We start from the raw sequence: 24,619 nt of genomic DNA, 5'->3' as shown, positions 1-24,619 counted from the left end.
CCTCTTTTTGTGTTCTACTATGTATATGACAATGGTTATGTGTGTGTGTGTGTGTGTTGTTGTTGTTAAAATAATTTCTTTGGGAGGTGGCAGAGTCACAATGGTGATAGCTGCTGCCATGTGGCTGCCTCCAAAGCTCCAGACCTACAGATCTTAGAGGGACCAAGCAACCATTCAGAGGGTAATCACTCTTGCTTTGACCTGCTTGTATCTGGGTCAGAGTCTTGGGTGATGGTCCTAGGCTAAGAAATGCCAGTGTGCCAGACCTTGTGGTGGTTGTAGGGAGGGTGTCCTTCTCATAGCTCTGACAACTGCAGAAAACCCAGCAATTTGGACCACAGCCCTCTCCATTCTGGAAGCAGAGTTCTACTGTGGCAAAGAACACAAAACTCAAGTAATTTTCTGGCAAGATGAGCAAGCAGAGGAAGAGCAATCAGGCCATAGAATCCTTTTTTGGGGACAAAAAGAATCAAAACATGGAACCAGAAGAAGATAACAAAGTCAAAACTCCTGCATCAAAAGCTACCAAGAAAAATATGAACACATTACAAACCATGGAGGAGCTCAAGAAGGATTTTGAAAATCAAGTAAGAGAGGTGGAGGAAAAATTGGGAAGAGAAATTAGAATGATATAAGACAATCATGAAAAGTGAGTCAACAGCCTGCTAAAGAAGACCCCCAAAAATACTGAAGGAAATAACACCTTAAAAATAGACTCAAATGGCAAAAGAGGTTCAAAAAGCCAATGGGGAGAAGAATGCATTAAAAAGCTAAATTGGCCAGATGGAAAAGGAATTTCAAAAACTCACTGAAGAGAATAATTCCTTCAAAATTAGATTGGAGCAAATGGAAGCTAATGACTTTATGAGAAATCAAGATACTATAAAACAGATCAAAATAAATGAAAAAATAGAAGGCAATGTGAAATATCTCATTGGAAAAACCACTGACCTGGAAAATAGATCCAGGAGAGATAATTTTAAAATTATTGGACTACCTAAAGGCCATGATCAAAAAAAAAGAGCCTAGAAATCATCCTTCAAGAAATTCTCCAGGAAAATTGCCCTGATATTCTAGAACCAGAGAGCAAAATAGAAATTCAAAGAATTCACTGATTGCCTCTTGAAAAGGATCCCAAAAAGAAAACTCCTAGGAATATCGTAGCCAAAATCTAGAGTTCCCAGGTCAAGGAGAAAATATTACAAGCTGTCAGGAAGAAACAATTTGAGTATTGTGGAAACACAATGAGGATAACACAAGATCTATCAGCTTCTACATTAAAGGATCAAAGGGCTTGGAATATGATATTCCATAGGTCAAAGGAACTAGGATTGAAACCAAGAATCACCTACCCAGCAAAACTGAGTATAATGCTTCAGGGGAAAATATGGTCATTTAATGAAACAGAGGACTTTCAAGCATTCTTGATGAAAAAACCAGAGCTGAACAGAAAATTTGACTTTCAAATACAAAAAGCAAGAGAAGCATGAGAAGGTAGACAGGAAAAAGAAATCATAAGGAACTGATTAAAGTTGAGCTATTTACATTCCTACATGGAAAAACAATAATTGTAACTCATGAGACTTTTCTCAGTATGAGGATAGTTGAAGGAAATATATATGTATGTATACATACATATATGTATGTAATAGGAGGGTATATGTGTGTATAAATACATATGTGAGTTTGTATATACATGTATAGATAGAGGGCACAGGATCAGTTGAATAGGAAGGGATGATATCTAAAAAATAAAATTAAGAGGTGAGAGAGGAATATAATGGGAGGAGAAAGGGAGAGATAGAATAGGGTAAATTATCTCATATAAAAGAGGCAAGAGGACACTGTTACAATGGAGGGGAAGAGCAGGAAGGTAAAAGGGAGTCAACCTTACTCTCATTGAATTTGGCTTAAGAAGGGAATAACATACAATTGGGTATCTTACCCTACAGGAAAGTAGGGGGGAAGGAGATAAGAGGGGATATGACAGAAGGGAGGGCAGATTGGGGGAGAGGGTAGTTAGAAGCAAACACTTTTGAAAACGTACAGGGTCAAAGTAGAAAATAGAGTAAGTCAGGGGCGGGATAGGATAGAGGGAAATATAGTTAGTCTTTCACAATGTAACTACTATGGAAACATTTTGCATAACTACACATGTACAACCTATGTTGAATTGCTTATCTTCCCAGTGGGGGTGGGTGAGGAGGGAAGAAGGGAAAGAATCTGTAAAGCAAAGTTTTAAAAACAAATGTTAAAAAAAATCGTTTTTTACATGCAACTGGGACATGAGATACACAGGCACTGGGATATAGAAATCCATCTTGGCCTACTAGAAAGTTGGAGGGGGGTGATGGGGAGGATATAAGAGACAGCAGATTGAGGGAAGGGGTATTCAGCATGCTTGCTATCTGGGGGTGGAGTAGGGGAAAGACGGGGAGAAAATTTGTAACTCAAAATTTTGTAGAAATTAATATTGAAAACAATAAATAAATACAAGATTTTAAAAAATAAAATAAGCGATTAGTATTGAGATGAGAGTGGGAAAAGGATAACAATTTGTTAATTGTGGAATTTAGGATTTGTTTTCTATTTTTAATTGGAATGAAGAAAAAATGAATGATTATCCCTTTCTTTGATGTTTAACAATACAAATAGATGAAAAATGAAAATTCAAACAAAAAAATTTTTAATGTTATGATCTGCAATAACATGAATTAAACATATTCCCCTCCCCCTCCACTGGACTGAACCAACAATAATCCCCAAGAGTAAGACCTCCTTAGGAATTCAATCCTGTCTGTGAACACTTTAACCTTGATTTTCTTTACCTGATACACTTTGTTTCTCCAGTGGTTAAATCTTCACAGTGACTCAGCATAGTTCCTACTTACCCCTGTTCTGGATCTCTTGTTATAAAGAGAAACGACTACCTCAGTTTCTATATTCTATATTCTATATTCTCAGATTATATAGAGTTCTCTCTTTTACCCCTTAATTTACATGACTTATAGCCTAAATCATGTCATTGTTCACCTACTCTTGATTCCAGTCGGGATTATATAAATGCCAATACAGATAAAATTATTGCCTTTTTCATGAAAGGCAATTCCCAATTTGTAAATGTGTTGAATTCTAAAAGTCTGTTTACAAGGCAGTTGTTTTTAATCCAGTAATAAGAATGCACGTTACCCTAGAAATAATAGTATAAATAGTGGGTGGGTGGTGTTACAACACTATTAAATACTATTATTATTTATATTAGGTATAGTGGTTGATGGTATTGTAACAACACTAGACATTCTAGAACAGATTATTGTTGATATTAGGTATAGTGGTTGGATAGAGTTACAATACTATTCATACTAGAACAGATTATTATTGATACTAGATATGATGCTTGTATAGTATTACAATACTTTTAGTACTAGATTATTTTTGATATTAGTTATGATGTTTGGATAGTGTTACAATACTAGTAGTATTAGAACAGATTATTATTGATACTAGGTAGAGTGGTTAGAATGGTGTAGTGAATTCAGAACCTGAAAGATTTAGGTTTCGATACCACCTCTGCCACATACAGGCTGGGTGACCATGGGCAACTTAACCACTTAATATCTTAGGCAACTCTCTAGGACCCTAAATTGTAGAGAATATACTGACCTACATCAGTAGAAGTAATTTCCTCGTTTAAGAAGTCCCTATATCAATGAAATCACACAATCTTTTTCCTATTCCTACCCCTATACCTATCCATAGCAGTTAAATGACATAATGAATCAGACCTAAAATCTGGAAGACTGATCTTCCTGAGTTCAAATAAAGCCTCAGGCATTTGCTAGCTGTTTGACCCTGGGCTTAAGTCCCTTAAGCCAGTTTGCCTCGGTTTCCTTATCTATAAAATGAGCTGGCAGAAGAAATAGCAAAACATTCTAGTATCTCTGCCAAGAAAATTCCAAATGGGGTCATGAAGAGTCAAACATGACTGAAAAATGTCTGAATAACAATAGATCTCTATCCTTACCCCTGTCCCTATCCCTACCCCTATGCCTATTCTTCCTATCCTCAATTCTGATAGTTTTAGAAGCAGGGTGGCTTGATGATGAGAGTTAGGATGACCTGGTTCAAGTCCTACTTCTGACACATGATGCAGGTTGTGTGACCCTGGACAAATCACCTATGTCCTCAATGTCCCAGGAACCTCTCTAAGATTTAAAGTACAGAGAAGGGGCCAATCTGCATTAGAAGAGAGGGTGTTTCCTCTCTGGCAGCTCCCTATACCAGTGAAAACACAGATGACTTTAATTGCCTTGACTTTAATGACTTTAATATGACTTGGTCTGAAAACCACCTACCTCATTTTTAATGGCAAATTGAATATCAAATTCGGACAGATTGTTTGTTCTTTGTATGCTGGATCTCAGTTGTGTTCATAACTGCACCGATGTATCAGCAAGAAATCAGCAGACTCACTCCACTCTATTTCCCTCAGAACCCCTAGGACTGATCCAGGCTTTGTTTCCTACACCTCCTCAGAGATATTGTTTCTCTGCTAGTTTAACTTCTTGGCAGCACATGGGAATGACTAGGCCCTCTTTACCTGTAATTCTGATTTCAGCCCTGTCTATTTTCATACTTACTTGCAAACAACTTCAGATTCTTACAGAGAAATCTTCAATCATCTAAAAGATTAGAAAGGACTTGTAGCATTTAGAAAACTCTTCCACAGCCAAAGTTTGTGTAGAATATATAAATAGTACTTATATAAATAATATTTCGTTAGCCTATCAGAGGTATGCTGGATTATTTTGGATGAGCTCCTAAGTCTGTTGTTAAATTTTTAGGATGAGCTTGGGAGTCAATAAATGCTAAAACTGAGAGTATGAGTTATAGTTTTATTGATAGATTAGACTTAAGAAAGTGATGGAGAAAATGTTAATAGAGTAAAGTAAACCTTAAAGTATACTGTAACATGTATATGTGTGTATACATATATGTGTGTATACACTGTACATATGTATATATGCTGGTTGTTAAGTTTTTACTAGCACACCTCTGCCTTCCCTGTTACCCTTACTTCACGGTGTCATTTGCTGTGAGTAAACCATCCTTTATATCTGGATGCCAGGTAGCAAAAGAGCGACTTTTTCAGTCAGGTAATTTCAAAGGTGCAAGCAGCAACAAAGCCAATGGAAAGATGGTGCTCCTAACAACATGGCAGATCAAAGTCAAATGTCTAACCTATCTCCCAGAAGTATGTTCTTGCTCCTTGCATCACCTATGTTGGTGTTTAAACTTTAAATGATCTGGGCATGTACCAAATCCCTATTACTTATGCATAGAATTATGATTTTATGGAATTATATATTTGCATTGACCATTTGGAATCAATAAATTGGGTTCCAAATTACATTATGACTTTCTATACTCTCTATCATAGCTTAACAGAAGAATTATTTTATATCCTAACCAGGGGTGGGGAACCTGCAGCCTTGAGGCTACAAATGGCCTTCTAGGTCCTTGAGTGCAGGCAGCCTTTTGACTGAGTCCAAGTTTTACAGAACAAATCTGTTATTAATGGGCCTCAAGGCTACAGGTTCCCCACCCCTGTACTACACCTTTTCTTCTCCATGCCTCCCTCTCCTTTTCTGTTGTTATAACTAATATATGAAACTATTCTCATATTATATAGCAGGGGATAGGGGGGAAATATGTTATTTTATCAAGATTATTCATTGCATTTATTTTAACGCATCATTATGATTTAGAGGTAGTGCTGGGTTCTTGAAATCCATGCCAGTAGAGCATAAATTCTGGAAGATATTACCATGTTGAAGAGGCACTGGGTAAAGTCCCAGTAACTGACAGCCTGTTTGCCATACAGGCTCATCACCATTTGGACTGGTCTCGATGAAGTCTTAAGCTCTGAGCCCAATTCATTCTTGGAGTTTGCTCAAAACATTTTTCATCCCTGGCTTACAATGTCCTCTCCCAGAGTTTTCTCCAAAAACCTCAGAATATAGCTTATTTCCAGCTCTCCATAGATTTGGGGAAAAGGGTCCCCAGTTCCCATGTAATATTTGAGGTAACAACACATATTAAGGAGGAGGTAGCCTTTATTTCACTCCACAGACAAAATCAGAAGAAAAAAGAAAGAAAAAGCATTCATACTAACTCATAAACAATTGAAACAATTCTCATCACTTTCCAGGGAGCCTCACCTTGCCTCAGAAACCTATATAACATTCCAGATTCATTTTACCATTGTTGGATTGCTCTCAAAAAGGACAGGACTTTGGGTTGCTAGAGAGGCAACCCCTCAAAACATTTTGTTGAATCACAGAGATCCACAGAATCCACAAGCCTGATGATACTAGCCCAAAAGCTTGGACTCCCTCACAGACAGGAAGAAAAAAAAAAAAACAACTCATGGTCATTATAGAGCCAGTCCACTTTTCCCAATAGACCAGTTCCAACAAAATAGTAGTGGAGAATAAAGTCCAAGTTTTGGTTCCTCCATATTGTGATTCAGTCCATTATTGCTCCTCTAGCTCCAAGGCCACATATGTCATCCTTTTCTCTTAGAGTTTGGTACTTTCCAGGAACTCCCCTTCCTCTCTCTAGAAGGCTGTCACTCAACTCGATGGGAAGCTGACCCTTTCCAGAAAATTTCCCCTCCCTTATCCAGAAGGTTGAATCCCTGAACTCTCAAAACTCTCAAAGAAGGCTGAGTTTCTGGAACTTGGGCCATTTCGCAATTTACTTCCCTTTTCTTAAGGTCATGTGGTTGAAAGCATGTGCCTCTCCAGCTACCTCTCCATTATTGTTCTCTCTATGGCATTATGCCATTTTTGGCTCTCCTAGAGATGTACATGGGGGAGGGAAAGACAATATTCAGTTTCACAGCCTTTTGCTGCCTCCCCCACCCCCAAATACAGATCTGATCATAGTCCTAGCTTGAGTCTCCAGGCTGCAATTCAACTCTTATAAATCTCTTCTTAGGAAAAAAAAAAAAAGTCAATCTACACTGAAGATTCCTTTTACAGATGAAACACAAAGGGGGGAGGGGGAGGGAGAGGGAGAGGAGACTCCATTCCACAGTATCTTGAGTCAGTCAATTCATCCCTAATCATTGTGTCTTAATCATTCATCCTCACTGAGGTGTTAATGACAATGAACCAGCAGTCAATCGATCAGCAGGTGGACAAGCATCGATTAAGCTATTACTATGTGATAGGAAGTGTGGCTAGGATGGGGACACAAAGACAGAAGTTAACATATCCTCTATGGGAGTGGCCAATGGGCATGTCCATATCCTCCTTTCTTTCCCTCCAGGTCTGTGATTTCATGTGTAGAGCCAACCATTCACAGAATCTACAAGAATGCTTGGGCGCAACACGCAGCACTTTCTTCTTAGAACGAGAACAATAAAAGCAATGTGCAATGCATAACAAACTACCAAGTGTAGTCCAAAACCCGGGAGTTCTAAGAAATGTCTAGTTGGAGTTGGTTTTCTGCTGTGTGTCTTCTCCCCTTCGTGATTGAGCAAATGAATGAGAAAAGAAAAAATACAGTTACCATACAAAATTCAAGTTTCGCTTCCCCTAGGACCAAGTTTTAGATGAATAAACAAAAATTCTCTTAATGTCCTTGAGCCAGGACTCAAGGAGATGTTTTCAGAATCTTGGATTCTTCTCTCGCTCAGAGAAGTGGACTTATTAGAAGACAGAATCATCCCCTGGCTTGGGATGCACTTGGTCTTGGCTGTCTGGTCAGTAGTAGGTTCCTTAGACCACTTCTGACTCATTCCTTAGAGACAGCTGACCTGAAGTCAGGAAGACCTTAGTTCAAATCCAGCTATGTGACCCTGGGCAAGTCACAAACTCGCACTTGCCTCAGTTTCCTCAACTGTAAAACAGGGACAATAATAGCACCTACTTCAAGGGGTTGTTATGAGATCAAATGAAATAATCTTTGTAAAAAGTGCTTAGCACAGTTCCTGGCATGTAGTAGGCATTATATAAATGTTTATTTCCCTTCTTGTGGAAGGTGCTTGTGGAATAGGGTAGATGGATCCAAAAGCCAACCCCAGTAAAGAAAAGCCTACCATCATGCTACCCTAGGAGTTCTCTTACTGTGAATGTGATAATCCATTGGGCTCAATCAAATCATCTCCTTTATCTACTTCTATTTCATTCATTAATGCAAAGACCTGGTACTCTAGGAAGCTAGAGGGAGGAGTCAATGGAGAAACAGCTACAGAGGAAGGAGTATGACATAAGCAAGCACAATATAAGATATAATAATAGAGTGAATGCTGTGAGAGAGAGATAGGGACTTAGAGCCATGATTTCATTGTGATAGGTAATTCCCAGGGAAATGAACTTTCTCTACCAATGAAGATCAATATCTTCTCTGAAACTCATAGCCTTAGAAGTTTACCTAGATGAGATACAGCCAAGATGGTGGAGTGGACAGAAGCAGTATGGTGAGCTGCCCTCCACAAAGCTCTTTCAAACAGACCTAGAAAATGTATTAGAACAAATCCTGGAGGGGAAATACAGAAAAAGTCATAATGAGTCATTTGTCTGGCCCAGCTCAGAACAGAGATAGACAGTGAGATCTGTTGGCACTTGGGATAAGGTTAAACCAAGAGCATGCTATGAACAGAGTAATCTAGTGCCAAGGAGAGGTTATGTACCAGGGCAAGAGAAGGTGTCAGACCCTTGTAGGGCATCACCAGACACATACTAGGACACAGGCAAGCACAGGTGTGAATTGGAAGCTTTGTAGCCTACTACCCAGTTCCAGGGCACAGATCCAGGGTGGACTGAAAAAAAGAACTGCACATGGTGGGGGGGGGGGGGGGGGGAGGTTACATTCCTGGGTAGGGAGGCCCAGGGTGGTATACTGAGAAACGAGGAAGTCCAGAAGCCAGCAACCGCAGCAGTGTGGCTCACACCCAGGATCAGAAAAGGGTCTAGTTTCTAGCATCTACACCAGTTTACAGAGGAATAACATCCAGACTAGGAATCCCAGACCAAAGGGGAGCTTACAGTTGTGCTACTCTGGTCCCACAGAGCTGGCTCCAACAGAGAGATTTTCTAGCTGGCAGACGAAAGGAGCTGATTTCGATTAGCAATCTGCTCTTACTAAGACTGAAACCCAAGTCAGAAACTTGCAAAGCTCAGACTAGGGGCACAGCAATCACATTCTGCCCTGGATCAGACTACTTTGGGAGCACTGAAAGCTTGCAGGTCCCCAGGCTCTCTCTGAGATCCTGAACACAATACCTAAAACACCATGAATTCAGTAATAGGACCGGCTCACACCTTTCTTCCAAAAGTACAGCACAGCCAGGCCCTAACATCAAGTCTGACATCATAGAGTAGGTTGAAACAATGAGGGAAAAAAAAGAATAAAGAAATATGGTGGCAGGGAAGCTCAAGACACAAACTTAGAAAAAATAACTCCCAAACATCTGCAAACAAAAGAGAAAAACATAGCTTGAGAAAAAAATTCAATTATAATTCCAGAAAGAGATGAAGCAAGAGTTTTAAATGAGAGCACTTGAGGAGGAAAAAAATAGAAAAGAAATGAAAGCAAGGAAAAAAAAAAGAATTAGAAAGGCAATTAACAGCTTGGAACAAGAGGCACAAATCCTTGCTCAAGCAATAAACTCTGAAAATTAGAATGGGCCAAGAAGCCAATGACTTCACTTGGCAACAAGAAATATTAAAACAAGTCAAAAGACTGAAAAAATAAAGAAAATGTAAGGCATCTCATAGCAAAAACAACCGATCTGGGAAAAAAGACTGAGTAGAAAAAAAAATTTAACAATCATTGGATTCTTTGAATGCTATGACCCAAAAAAGGACCTAAACTTTATATTTCAAGAAATTTAAAAGAAAGCTGCCCAAATTTCTTAGAGCCTTAGGACAAAGTAGAAATAGAAAGAATCTGCCCATTACTTCCTGAAATAAACCTCCAAATGAAAATTCCCAGGGACATCATAGCCAAATTTTAGAGTTTCCAAGTCAAAGAAAAAATACAGCAAGCATCCAAAAAGAAAGACTTCAAGTACTGAGGAGCCACAGTCAGGATCACATGTGATTTAGCAGTCATCATTATAAAGGAGGGGAGAAGTTGGAATACAATATTCCAGAAGGTAAAGGATATGGTCATACAGCCAAGAATAACTTACCCAGGAAAACTGAGTATTATACTAAAGGGGAGAAATGGGTTGTTAATGAAATAGAGGACTTCTAAGCATTCCTGATGAAAAGACTAGAGTTGCAGTTCAAAGTTTCTTCTTCTTCACAGGAGTAAAGAGAAGCATAAAAAAGTAAACAAGAGTGAACAATAACAAAGGACTAAAAGGATAAACTGCTTCCATTCGAACATGGAGAGATGATACATAAGCCCATTCTGAACCTTATCATCAGCAGTCATATATATGTGTGTGTGTGTGTGTGTGTATACATATACATATATATGTATGGTACATAGGAGGTGTTTTCATAAATGTTTATACATATATACATACATGTGTGTACATATACATGTATATGTGTTTGTTGTATTTTGGTGAAGCAATCAAGGTTAAGTGACTTGCCCAGGGTCACACAGTTAGTGTCAAGTGTCTGAGGGCAGATTTGAACTTAGGTCCTCCTGATTCCAGGGACAGTTCTCTATTCACTTTACCACCCAGGTGCCCCTCGTTCTGTCATATCTTAATTTTATTAAGAAATTAAAGGGAAAGAAAAGGGGAAAATTATCCAATATTATTAGGATGCACAAATATGCAGCCATACAAAAAAGCAAGAGGACAGAAAAAGATGGGATGTATTTGAAGAACAGTGATCAATAAACTTTAGTTGACCCCTAGGCTACATGATGAAAGGATAGTATAGTTATATTACAGAGGGCCATGAATGATGTCCTAAAGATCTTCGGCTTAATTTGGTAGCTGAAGGGGAATCGTCAAAGATGTACTGGGGATTTGTTTGTAACCCAGTACAATAAACATTTATGAAGATACCTGCTATGTACCAGGTGCTGTGCTTAGTGCTGGGAATACAAATAAGAGAAAAAGACAGTTCCTGTCCTCAAGGAACTTACAATCTAATGAGGGAAGAGACACAAAATGGAGTTGAAAGTGGGGAGGAGGAGATGATGGTGCAGCTGGTAGTAAATGAAGAGCCGGCTAGGTCTCTGAGCCCTTTTTTAATGAGGGCTTTGGGAGAAATCTCCAATCAGAGGGGCAGAGGCAAGTGAGGGTACTGAGGAAGTATGAGTATCAAAGCTTATGCAGTCTCTGTAAAGATGAGTTTCTTAGTGATGAGCTTTTTTTTGGGGGGGGGTCTAATCCAAGCAGTACAGTCGGTAGTAAATGAAATATAATGATTTAGAAATCTCCCTCACAAGCATTTATCTGTGTAATGCCAGGATCAGCAATGGTTTAAGGATGTGTGACTGGCCATGAACTGCATCTCCAGATTTGTACCTAGTGATTCAGAAGTTGTCTTGGTATCAGGAAGACTTGAGTTAGAATTCTGACCTCAGACACTATTTGACTTCAGACGCTGTGTGTCAATTAACCTCGCTCAAAATCAGTTTCCTCAGCTGTAAAATAAGACAAGTAATCACACCCACCTGAAAGGGTTGTTTTGAGGAGCAATTGAAATTAATTACATAAAGCAATTTGCAAACCTTAAAGTGCTGTATAAATGTTAGCACACATTATCACCACTATTATTTTTACCCAAACTTTTCTTTGTCATTGTTATCATAACAATGTTGATTGGCATTTCTGCGTCCTATAGGTTAATCCCTACCAGTACAGACTGATTTTGTCCATCGGTGGCTTTCTTGCAGGTAAAGATGAGGATTTTGTTCATTTGTCAGTCTACTCTTGATTATGGGACTGTCCACTAGAGTAACAAGGGAAGCTGTTTGCTGCATTGTTGGGTTTTTTAATAGGCATAATGCCATGTTGATTGTAACATTACTTTGGTGGTTGTTTTTTAAGATTTCTTTTATGTCTGTAAGCACTGCTGCCTGCAACCTGAAATACACTTTTGTTTGGCTTTGTTGTACACAAAGAATTGGATAAAACAATTTAAAACAAACTACAAAGTTTTCCTGTATTCCCAGACAGCAAAATATACTGAAACATAATACTAATCAGAATCAGGTTTTGTTCTCATTCTCTACTCCCTCTCTGCTCATAGAGAATATATACAATTCTTTTATAGAACATTCTACCATCTTGTAAAAATTTTTATGTGTTTTTGGATTCAAAAGAGTCCTTTGTGAAAGTTGTTCATGATGGAATCTCTTATAAAGATCGTGTCTCTTAGTTAAAATATGTCCTTTTTCAGGCAGCAATAAAAATGTCATGACAATGCCAGAAATGTGTTATTTTATTTAAAAACAAACAACGCTAATCCATACATCAGTAGTTTACTACAGATTGCGTCGGTTATCACAAAAAAAAATGTCTTTTGTAGAATATCGTTAACTACTTCCTAGTATTATTTGCCATTCCCAGCATGAAAACCTTAGAAGAACATAAGTATCTTTCTCAACTATCTTGCCTCTAAACAAGTCAATTTTAAAAACAACAAAAGAAAAATCAGCAAATGCTTCTTTGAAAAGGAAAATACCACTACAAAGAGGGTTATCAGAAACTTGTGTGACAAAAACTAGAAGGAAGGAGAAAGGCTGCACTATGACCAGAAGGGACAAATATGTTTTAGGAAAGTGGGAAAGGAATATATATATTTTAATATGCCCAATTATTGGGACAGAAATTTGAGAGATGAAACCATTATTCTGTCGGCCAAAGATTAAAAGAGGTTCTCAACATATATTGGGAGCTATGATCTTCAGAGAAAGGAGATCAGCATCAATGTGTCTTGAGAATACTAAAAGAATTTTTTTTAATGGAAGCATTAACACAACATTATAATACCTGAAACAAGCATATCTTCAAATGAAAGATAAAAGAATTCTATGAAAATACACCAATGTCTCAATAATATTTATAAAAGCTCCTTTTATCTTCTTCTAAGTATTATTAATAAGAATTGGTACATTTTAGGCATATTAATTTATTTGCCTTATTATTCCTAAAATTGCTGTTATTTTTTTTTTACCTTTATAACACGGGGCCCCTGAAACCTTTAAATATTCTGGATTTGGAGCTTTTTACTGCCTTTTCCAGGTTGAGTATTGCTATTTTTGGGTAGTCTACTATCTAAATCATGGTCTAAGCACCCACCAATATAATACTCTAAACTACCAGATCATGCAAAAGTCTTGAACATCTCACTAACACAAGGCATTTTGAAGCAACATTCATATGAATCTTGAAAAAGGAATATTTTACAGTATGATAAAACACAACTCAGGGTAAACTATAAAATTAACATTTTGTTTAATCAATCTAAAATAACAGTCACCTAATCTTGGAGAATCATTTTTCTAAAACAACTCAATCTCTCAGTGAACACTCACCTCAATGACACTTTTTACAATTATTATCTCATTTGATTCTCATGACAACTCTGAGAGGTATGTGGTATTATCCCCATTTTACAGAGGAGGAAACAGATGAGACAGAGGTTAAGTGACTTGCTTAGGGTCACACAGCTAGTAAGTATCAGAAGTTAGATTTTAATTCAGATCTTCCTGATTCCAGGTCCATCATTTTATTCACTGTGTTGTCTAGCTGCTATTAGGTACCAAAATGTAGTTAATATGATTTAATATGTTATTAGCACTGAGAAACTAATAAAAATACTGATTGAGTAATAATACTTTAATACATAAGTAGATTCATGACTTCATTAATGTGGGTGCTCCCTCCAGTAGCGTAGATGGAAACCTATCCATACTTCCTCATACTGTCCATTTTCACCCATATCTTCCTGTCCATTAGCAATCTTACCTAAAGCTTGAAGGCCTTCCTCTAAGTCTTTTAACAATCCAAGGTCATAGTCAAAGGAGATCAAAAAAGGGGTAAAGTATTCATATGTAAGAAAAGAAAAACTTATAGTGGTACTTTTTGTTGTAACAAACTAGAAACTAAGGGATGCCCTATAACTGAGGATTATTCAACAAGTTATGTCAAACAAGTAAAATGGAATATTATTGCTCTGGGAGACAAGAGGTATCAAACATATGGCCCATGGGCCTTACAATACTCCTAGTTTGGCCAGAACCAGGTTATAATGTAAATGGAAAATATTTAACAAAACAAATTAAAATATAATAAAACATAGATAATATTAACATGCCATTTTCTAACTCAGTATATGGCCCACAGGTATTCTTATGTATGTAGTGCCTCCAATTTCTATATGAGTTTGACACCTGCTATAGGAGATACAATTGAAAGAGATGGATTAAAAGAAGTCTGGAAAGACTTATATGAACTAATGAAGAATCAAATGAGCAGAACCAGGAGAAAATTTTATACAATAACTATAACATATAAAGAAAAATGAACTTGAAAGACTTAAAAGTACTAATAAATGCAATAAACTATCAAGATTCCATAGGACAATGAGGAGTATCCCATCCCCTATCTGACAGAGGTTTGGGGGATGCATGGGGTAGAATGAGACATATTTTTGGACATGGTCAATGTGTGCATTTCTTTTGCTTGTCTATGCCCTTCTGTTACGAGGGTTGTCACTTTTTAAGGTGTGGGGGAAAAAAGGAGGGCAAATGATAGTAATGAAAAAAGGAGAAGAATAGAAGGAAGGAGAGGAAGAAGAAGAAAAATAAAAAAGTGATAAATTTTTAATGCACAGAGGAGAAGAGGACAGTTAGAGGGAGATAACAATCAGGACACACTGTATTAATTATATATTTTTAAAACATGCAAGCTGTATATAATTGAGATTCATGGTATGTTAGATTATACATAAGCTCCTTGAGGGCAGGAATTGTCTTATGCCTCTTTTTGTATATCTCGCACATGGCAGGCACTTTAATGTTTATTCATTAATTGACTCATAGACAATCTTCTTTTCCTATTCCTTTGTATTTAGAAATACTCATGCTTATTTGTATTTGTCAAGTTCAGAATAACAAAGAAAATTATATTAAAAAATTCTTACTGCACTAAAGTAGCACTTGAATTCTATCTGTTGAATATTGATAATAACAGTAGCTCTCATTTCCATAGGGCCTTTATCTTTTACAAGTAGAATGCATATAAAAATAACTTGGAAATTTTTAACTACATTGAAAATTATTTGTCATCATATTTATATTCATATATTACTCACCAGAATTACATCATCTATAATTATTTTAGTCCCATGTCCTCTTCTTAAGGATCTTCAGAAGTAACAATTTTATAATCTTTTTATAGCATGTTAAAAGCATTTTAAAAAAACCCTTCCCTTATCAATAAGCTATTCTAGTCTAAATTCACTTAATATCATTCAAATGTATTTCCAGAGCTCTAACTAGGGCAGGGAGACCAGAGCTTTGTCCCAGGGCCCCATTTTTAGAGGACACTGACAGCACTTGCAGCTCTTCAGCACTTGTTATTCTTAGCAAAAATAATTAGCTAAAATTGGAAGGTGCCAGATGGCAGATTAGAAAGAGCCTCTAATTTACCCTCTCCGAACATGCTGGCCTCCTCAGAAGCATGGGATGTCCTGAGGTCCTCCTCCACCCTCACCTCCACCCATCTCTAGGCCTGCTTCATAATGATGATTTTTTTTAAAAAAATATGTTGCTTGATTTCAAATACAAAATGCTCTGAAACAAATCAGGAATTCTATTTCTCCATAAATTTAGTTCTGCTAAAAAGCATAGAAAGTAGATATTGCAAATATATGCAAATTTTGACTACATTCAATTTTGACACCTTTGTTACATCAAAGTCCATTGAATATAACATTCTCCTATGTTAATATTTTAACATAAGGGGAAACATACTTTATAGATCGAGGCTCTTATGCATACACTGGGGGTTGAGTAAGATGACACAGTTCAGGGAACTATGGTGAACTGAGTTGCCACCTGTTTTTGAATGGCCAGTGAACTAAAAACTTTCTTTTAAAATTTTAAAAACCATTTCTAGCTTGTGGGACGTACAAAACAGGCAGCTGGCCAGACTTAGCCCACAGGACATAGTCTACCAATGCCTAGCATAGACTATTGTCAGCTTATGAAACCATCGTGTGTTTAGGTTCAAGACGTTCTGGCAACCTGTGTTGCTGGAGATGCTACACTTATTGATATAAAGAATACATACTTATCCAACAGTGATGAATAATACTGGGTCCAAGGGACTGAGTGCTATACCTTATTCTTTGCTACTAAGGTAACTCTGTCACTGAATGCATGAAGTCCATGATGGGTTCAGTCCAGTAGGAAGGACCTTGAACGTGACTGAGAGGTGTAAGGCTCTCTCTTCTCAAACTCTGGTTTGAGACTCCTCCTTCACTCCCCCAACTCACTGCCATTAGGAAAAATTGTTAAAAGCTTCGGTTTGGCTTATATCGAGGATCTCTTCAAAGGAAAAAGTAGAAAGATACTCAATGTATAATACAAATCAGATATGAAACAGGTATTTATTTCCTACACACAAAAGAAACGCTAAACACAAAATGCTCACAAGCAAACAATGATAGAAAGACATAAAGCAAGATTCAATAACTTATAATTACCATTCTACTAGGAAGCTGAGAAATAAATCTCATCAGAATGTTGAATGCTTTATGGAACTGCCAATGGGTTTCATTTCATTCATTTCACTTCTGCTCTATGTTGCTCCTTCAAAGTCCATACCTTCTGATCACCCAGGCTACAGCTTAGTCTTCTTTTCTTATGGGTGCTCATCTCTTCCAATAGAGAAATTCTCCCTGCTACTAGTCAGCTCTAACCAAGGGACCAAAGACCTTTGAAACTCTTGAACTCACAGTCACCTCATAGCCTAGATATTTCCATCTCAAGATCAATACTATTAAGTCAGTCAAAAAGCATGTTAAGTACTTGTTATATGATAGGCAGGGTGCTGAGTGCTGTTCAATTACCTACACTCAGGAAAGAAACACAAAACAGATCATGAAGCTAGCGCTGGGAGATCCAGTCTCAGGCTGGAAACGTGCTCTAAGTTATGTGCTCACAGCAACATGGTGACCAGGGTCAGTTAGAGGGCAAGCTGCCCTTCCCCTATTCCTCACAGTTATTCTCAAAGTTATATGGTATTTGACCTTGGAGGGTCAAAGGAAGAGAAAGTCAGGGGTTGTCATTCCCTTTTTGAAGGTCCACTGAGCCACTGGTTCTTCCTGATCAGTGACCAATATGGGGATTGCTTCATCATCCCCATAGTGTCCAAGTACTGAGCTATCACTTGTGGTTGTTCAGAAGTAGTTAGAGCAGCTCTATCTGTTTAACTCTCCAGGTGTACTTACATGTACAAACACATACACAATTAGGCTTGGAAAAGTGTGGTCCACTCCCCTAGCTCATGTTTAGATATGGCTTTATGATTCACAAAGCAATTCCATTACAAAAATCCTACAAATTTTTGAAGTTTGTTTTTAGAAATATTAAGGAAGCATTAAAATTTTTTCTTAGTCTGAAACCTTTGGACTAATTCCAAATAGAGACCTTATCAGTCTCTTCTTTATCAGTTCAGAAACAAGATCCTGCTTCCTTTTCTCTGATGAGTCCAGAAAGGACTCTTCTCATGAAGTAATTATGGCAGTAACTAGACAAGATTAGTAGCTATAAATATACCAAGTATACTTGGGAAGAGAATTATCACTTAGTTGGGGGAAAGTTGGCCAAAAAACCAGTATCCAGAAACAAATGATGGTATGACACCCAACTTTATCAACAAGAGTTGAAGCAAGATGACAATTTTGTTGAAAAACCTTTGGTGTCCAGAAATGATTGGAGATATTTGAAATAGAAGTTAAACAGAGACTCCATACCCAGCCAGAAATACACGAATTTTCCAGGCACATATCCACAAGAAATGAAGATATTTTATATATAAAGAGACTAAGAACAAACAATTACCTTGATACAAACAAACTATTAAAAGATACCCCCAAAGAAACTGCTTCATTGAGAGAGAGTTCAAGAATGTCAAAGTCCAGCTGGCTTCTGAGTCAGCACAGAAAGTTTCTGAAAGAGGCAGAAGTTGTGTAAAACAAACTCTCTACCTTTGTTTAGGACTGAAAAGAAACCATGTTCAGACAAGCAGGACGGATAAAACCAAAACAATACATTTCCTGCTTAGAACCTCAACTGCAGCATCTCATAAGGTTAATAGACAAGCCAAAGAGTTAATTAGAAATCCTGGTATTGAGTTTCTACCATCAACCAATTTAAGTACCAGAATAAATTGATCACAGAGAACTAGAATCATTCAACCTTACAAGTAGGCTAAACTGTGATGTTGCAGAAAAGGGAGTTATTCAAAGAACCAAATGTAGTTCATTGCTGAATTATATTTAATATTGCTTTGTACTGTTTTATGTCAATAATCAATAAACATTTATAATTACTATGTGCCAGGCATTGTGCTAAGCTACTGAGATACAAAAAGAGGCTAACGGTAGTGCCTGCCTTCAGGGAGCTCACAATCAAACAGACAAGACAACAAAAAAATATATACAAACTGTATAGTGGAAAGGAAAGAAATGAGAAGGAAGGCATTAGAATTAAGAGGGGTTGAGAAAAGCTTCTTTTAAAAGGTGGAATTTTATTTTTTTTTTATTTTGTAGTATTTTCTTTTTCCCCAGTTACATGTCTAAACAATTTTTAACATTCATTTTTAAAAATTTGAGTTCCGAATTTTCTCCCTTCCTCCCTTCCGTCCCCACCCAACACCATTGAGAAGGCAAGCAATTTGATAGAGGTTATACATGTGTAGTCATGCAAATCATATCAATAACAGTTATGTTGTGAAAAAAACATAGATTAATAAAAACAAGAAAAATAAAGTTAAACAAGTGTATTCAGACACCATCAATTCTTTCTCTGGCGATGGATAGCATTTTTTATCCTAAGTCCTAGAAGGCGGAATCTTAATTGGAACTTAAAGGAAGCCAGAGAAATCAGTAGGTAGAGATGAGGAACAAGAGTATTTCAGGCACAGAGGACAGTCAGAGAAAACGTCCAGAGTCAAGAGACGGAATTTCTTGTTTGAGGAACTGCAAGGAGGTCATTGTCACTGGACTGAAGAGTATGTGTCAGGGAGTAAGGAGTAATAAGACTGGAAAGGCAGGACAGGGCCAGGTCACGAAGGGCTTTGAATGCCAAGCAGAAGATTTTGTATTTGCACCAGGAGGCAGCAGGAAGCCACTGGAGTTTATTGAGTGTGTGTGTGGGGGGGGGGGGGGTGTTACATTAGGAAAATCACTCGTGGTTGAATGGAGGATGGATTGGAGTGGGAAGAGAACTGAGGGAGGCAGACTCACAAGAAGGCTATTGAAGCAATCTAGGAGAAAAGGAAGTATGTTCAAGAGATATAGAAAGGTAAGACTGAAAAGTCTTGGCAAGGAGTAGAAACAGGTCCTCCGCGTGGCTCCGGCTCCCACCACCTCCAATTCATGTAAAAGGGGACTCTGAACAAACTTTGGAGCTACAGAACCCACAAAATGACACAGAGAAGCTAACCTCCCACTAAGGACAGCCCGGCAGGCTGGCAGGAATCGACCAGTGCAGTGCTCTGGGAGCTGACCCCAGCCCCACAAGCCAGAGGTTTTAGCCCCAGGGCAGGCCTGATGAGCCACCAGCTAGAGGGACTCCAGATCACCAGCAGCTGTGGTAGTCTAGAATTATCAACACATAGATGCTAAGTACAGTGAGAGGTCAGTGCAGTGTGGACTCTGGGACCCAGTAGATGGGAGTACATTGGCTTTTGCCCCTGGGGAGAGAAGCTGCTGAAGGCTGCAGTGCAGCCACCATGTGGCAGCTTCAGCTCCTGGCCTGCAGACTGTAGGGGGACCAAGCGACCAGTCTGAGGGATAATCACTCTTGCTTTAACCTGCTTAGATATGGATTGCAGTCTAGGATGGAGGTCCTGGGGTGTGTGATCAGCTTGCCAGAGTGTGTGGAGGCTTCAGAGAGGGCACCCATTTAATACCTCCGGCAGCTGAGAAAACCCCAGCATTTGGTAGGAAGCTCCCCTGTCTGGTGGCAGAGTCCTACTGTGGTAAAAAGACCAAAAGTCAAGTAAGTGAGTGGCAAAATGAGCAGGCAAAGGAAGCAAACCAAGAAAAGCAATCCAACATCAGACTCCTACTTTGGGGACAAAAAGGAGCAAAGCATGGAATAGGAGGAACACAGTGAAGTCAAACTCCTGCACCAAAAGCTTCCAAGAAACATACGAGCTGGTTACAGGCCATAGAGGACCTTAAGAAGCAGATAAGAGAAGTGGAGGAAAAAATGAGAGGAGAAACAAGAACGCTGCAAGAAAATTACAAAACAAGGGCCAACAGCCTGACTGAGGAAAATAACACCTTAAAAAACAGACTAACTCAAATGGCAAAAGAGGCTCAAAAAGGCAATGAGGAGAAGAATGCCTTAAAAAGCTGAATTTGCCAGATGGAAAAAGAATCTCAAAAGCTCACTGAGGAGAATCATTGCTTCAGAATTAGATTGGAGCAAATGGAAGCTAGTGACTTTATGAGAAATCAAGATGCTGTTAAACAGATCCAAACAAATGAAAGAATAGAAGGCAATGTGAAATACCTCATGGGAAAAACCACTGACCTCGAAAATAGATCCATGAGAGATAATTTAAAAATTATCGGACTACCTGAAAGCCATGATCAAAGAAAGAACCTAGAAATCATCCTCGAAGAAATTCTCAAGGAAAACTGCCCTGATGTTTTAGAACCAGAGGGCAAAATAGAGATTGAAAGAATCCACTGATCACCTCCTGAAAAAGATCCAAAAAAGAAAACTCCTAGGAATGTTATAGCCAGGTTCATGAAGAGTTGGACACAACTGAATGAGTAAACAATGATGAACTGTTTGTAAAATTGAGTTAGAATCAGACTAAAGGTCCCTCTGATTCCCCTTTTAGAAATATTAAGAAAGCATTTAAAATTATCTTAGCTTGAAGCCTTTGGACTAAAAATCTGAACTAAAAATCCTTATCGATCTTTCTCCATGTATCAATTCTGAAACAATGACCTTCTCTCCTTTCTCCAGGAAAGGAATTCTGCCTTGAATTGGGCTGGGGGGAGGAGGGTGGGGGAGGGAGTAGGTTGTGTCTCCCCTATCTTGCCTAGGCTGGAAGACTCTAGAACCCTGAGAGCAGGAGTTGGTTGTCATCCTTTGTTCTGGATTGCTGATGTGTATAAACTTTTTTGTTACCATGGTCGAGCTGGCTTTCTGGTATCTGAATATATTTTGGTTTTGCCTTTGAGGAAGGGAGTTATAAATTTTGCGAATTTACCTGGAAATATGCATGCATGTTGATAGCAGCTGCTATGGTTATCCCATTGGTGATATACTCAAACAAACTGAGAACTTGGAAAGACTTTAATTTAGAAAGACCAAGGTCACCCACTGCATCCTGGGCCATTGTCAGTCTTTTGTCTTGCCACTGGAGGCTGATAACTTTACCCAGTTCTGCCTCATTTAAATCCAATTCTTGTACAAGTCAAGACACCCTCATGATGTCATCGGTCCTCTTCTAGGATGGAGGATGAACAGCAACAATCTGATAGTAAAACAACCACTGATGGGCCTGACCCCATCTGATCAGCAGGGAAGCTTTGTCGTGCTTTGTTCCTAACCTAAACTGGACTGCCTTTCCTTAGGTAGTCTAGTGCCTCCCTTTCCACCCGACCCTCCCTCCCTTCATCCCTGGGGATGTAAAGGAATGTAAATAGCAATTGTTATTTGGTGTTAGACTTAATGTGGACAGCCACTAGGCCTTAGCCTCAGAACTCCAGAGCTCATGTGGGTCTACAAGTCTCAGCCTCCCCAGCAACACGAATTATAGGCATTTACCACAGTCTTTGAGTAACATTACCTTTGATCAGCTGAAAAGTAACACCCTTAAAGGATGTGGACCAAAAAGTACCAAATGGTTTTTAGGAAAATGATTCTCAATAAGGTGTGCTGAAAAATGTTGCTATTTTTCTGTTTAATGAAGTAAATTGTCAACTGAAATTCTACCGATTCTGAACCCTCACTCAATCTTGACTGAAATATTCCTGATAGAATTAAAGAATTCTATAAATTAGGACTTTCAAATGACTTGTGGAGATAGATGCTTGAGTGAATAAGTGGACGCCATCAGTTTGAACATTTCTTTCTCTAAGCAAAACAATGCTTGGATTAGAATAATGATAAATTAATAAAAAATCATTTCTGGAAGCTTGTGCCTAAAATATATACAATTTTCTTCCATAGTGCTAATAAATTGCTTATTAGGTGGTTTCATATACACATACCTCTATCTGCAGCTCACTACTTGTGGGCTGCCTCATGGGAAGGTGTGAATAATAAATGTGGGCCAGGCAGAAAATGCAAGCAAGCTGCAAGCAAATCCATTTATTCATCTGAGGGTCAGGAATTATATAGGCAAAGCATACATTGTTTTATGGCCACTCCCATGGGACATTTCCCAATACCTTAAGTGAGTACATGACTCCTAGCATGGTGGTCAAAGTTTAGGAGGATGGGTGATCTGAATTCATGGTGGTCAAAGTTTAGGAGGATGGGTGATCTGAATTCCATGGGTAAACACAAACAAAAGCAAGATCCATATCTTATTCAAGGAAAGCACAAGGAATCAGATGGTGAGCCAACAATCCTGAGAAGATTGAGCCCAGAGAGAAAACACAGACCAACAGCAAAACTCTGGCCTCGATTTTCTTAAATGGACTGTCTAAGAGCTGGCCCTTGACATCTATTTATGTGTGTATGTGTGTGTGTATATGTGTGTGTATGTGTGTGTGTGTGTGTGTGTGTGTGTGTGTGAAAAAGAGAGACAGAGAAAGAAAGAGAGAAATTTATGGGAAAAAAGTGTTTTCCAGGTTAATTAAAAATTTTTAAAAATAAACTAGGTCAGGGGATTGAATTAATTGATTAGCAAGATGTTACAATTTTAGTAATTATTGAGGAATATTCAGATATATCCCTGATTGCCCCAGAACCTGAGAAGAGAAATTAAATAAAATAATAAGCTAGTCATAGATAGAGATGGAGTGATTAGACCACATAGGATACATGTGAGGGACTGGCTATGTTTATACTGATTGGTCACCCCGGTCTCATCTGAATGTATGATACTCTGAAATGGTAAGTATCCAACATCTATATACTAAAAGAAAATAAGCATTAGCCTGAATGAATATAGACTCCCATGAGAATCATAGAGAGAACAGAAAAGAAAGGAAAAACATAGTATATTTACAATAAGATTTAGTCTCTGATTTTCATTTGACTTGCCGTTATTCCTTCTGGGCATGTGGACCAGTGCTTATTTTCATGTCTGACATACTTCCTCTACTCCCACATTCAGCTGTCCCTTAAGTATATAACACAAGCTTCCCACAGGCCAGGAATTTACAGCCGAAGCAATTCAAAGAAGATTGAGACAATTATCCAATTATTTCAGACAACAACCCCTCCCTCTACAAAAGAAAACAGCAAACAAATTTCAGTCTAAGAAATACAGACTATTGGTTTGGTGGGGGAAGAGGGGTGGGAAGGATGATTAAATGTTAAACTAGTGAAGTAGATTCTGGGGAGGATATGCTACTTGCTCCTTCTTTGAAAAATTTTTTTTCTAATTGTATGCAAAAATGTTCAACATTCACTTTTTAAAAATTTGAGGTTCAAATTCTCTCCCTCCTTTCCTCTCCTCCCCCATCATTTAGAAGGCAAGCAAAGTGAGCTACTGCTCCTGCTAGCCCTGGAACCACGTATGGGCAATGGAAGAATCCTTCACCCAGTGCTAGCAAAGGGGCCCCTATACTGTCTTTCTGACTAGCTGAAAGCTAAGAGCTCTGCAAGCTTCCACTGCCCATGCAGCCACCCCCAAGGTTTGCCAGAGTGTGGCCTGTGCTGGGCTACATTCCACTCCACTCCTAGTGAGATGGACCTTTCCTGCCAATTGTCTAAGTTGTCTTGGACCGGAAAATTGTTTCACCCTTTCCTTTTGCTGGTTCAGAATTCATTTTGAGGCATTATTTTAAAGTTGTTTGGAGAGGAATTTATGAGAGGTTGGGCAAGTCCCTGACTTTACTCTGCCATCTTGGCTCCACCCCCTTGCAACTTATTCCTGCCTGATTTAGATAACTTTTCTATGACTGTGTACTTTACTTCAGCCATGGAAGGATGACCATTAAAATTTTGAACTTCAAAAATGTCTTCTTAATTCTGCCTAGATTTGGCACACAATATACCCAATAATAAGTACAGACTAACCAATTCTACATTCCAACACATTCTTGTTAGCTGACCTATGTACTGGAGTAGAAAATTAACAACAATTATGCAGAGAATAGTTGGTAGCTGAACAGCTTGCTAGGCTGGTTTCAGCTGTAAGATAGAGAGCATTAGAACCTTGCCCTCTGGTTTTTAGATCAATCTCTGCTCCATCAACACT

At 38.4% G+C, this 24,619-nt stretch overlaps 1 pseudogene; it reads left to right on the top strand.

Annotated features, from left to right (window-relative positions):
- Positions 1-476: 476 nt before the first annotated feature.
- Positions 477-24,619, top strand: part of LOC138156186 (PACRG-like protein) — a 36,168-nt pseudogene continuing 12,025 nt past the window's right edge.

This window comes from Petaurus breviceps, unplaced genomic scaffold (assembly GCF_028583685.1).
Source record: "Petaurus breviceps papuanus isolate PSGF00001 unplaced genomic scaffold, PetGlider_PUasm1.0 154, whole genome shotgun sequence".
NCBI classification, from domain to species: domain Eukaryota; kingdom Metazoa; phylum Chordata; class Mammalia; order Diprotodontia; family Petauridae; genus Petaurus; species Petaurus breviceps.
The sequence above is the reverse complement of the archived record's forward strand: the minus strand, read 5'-3'. Positions and strand labels throughout refer to the sequence as shown.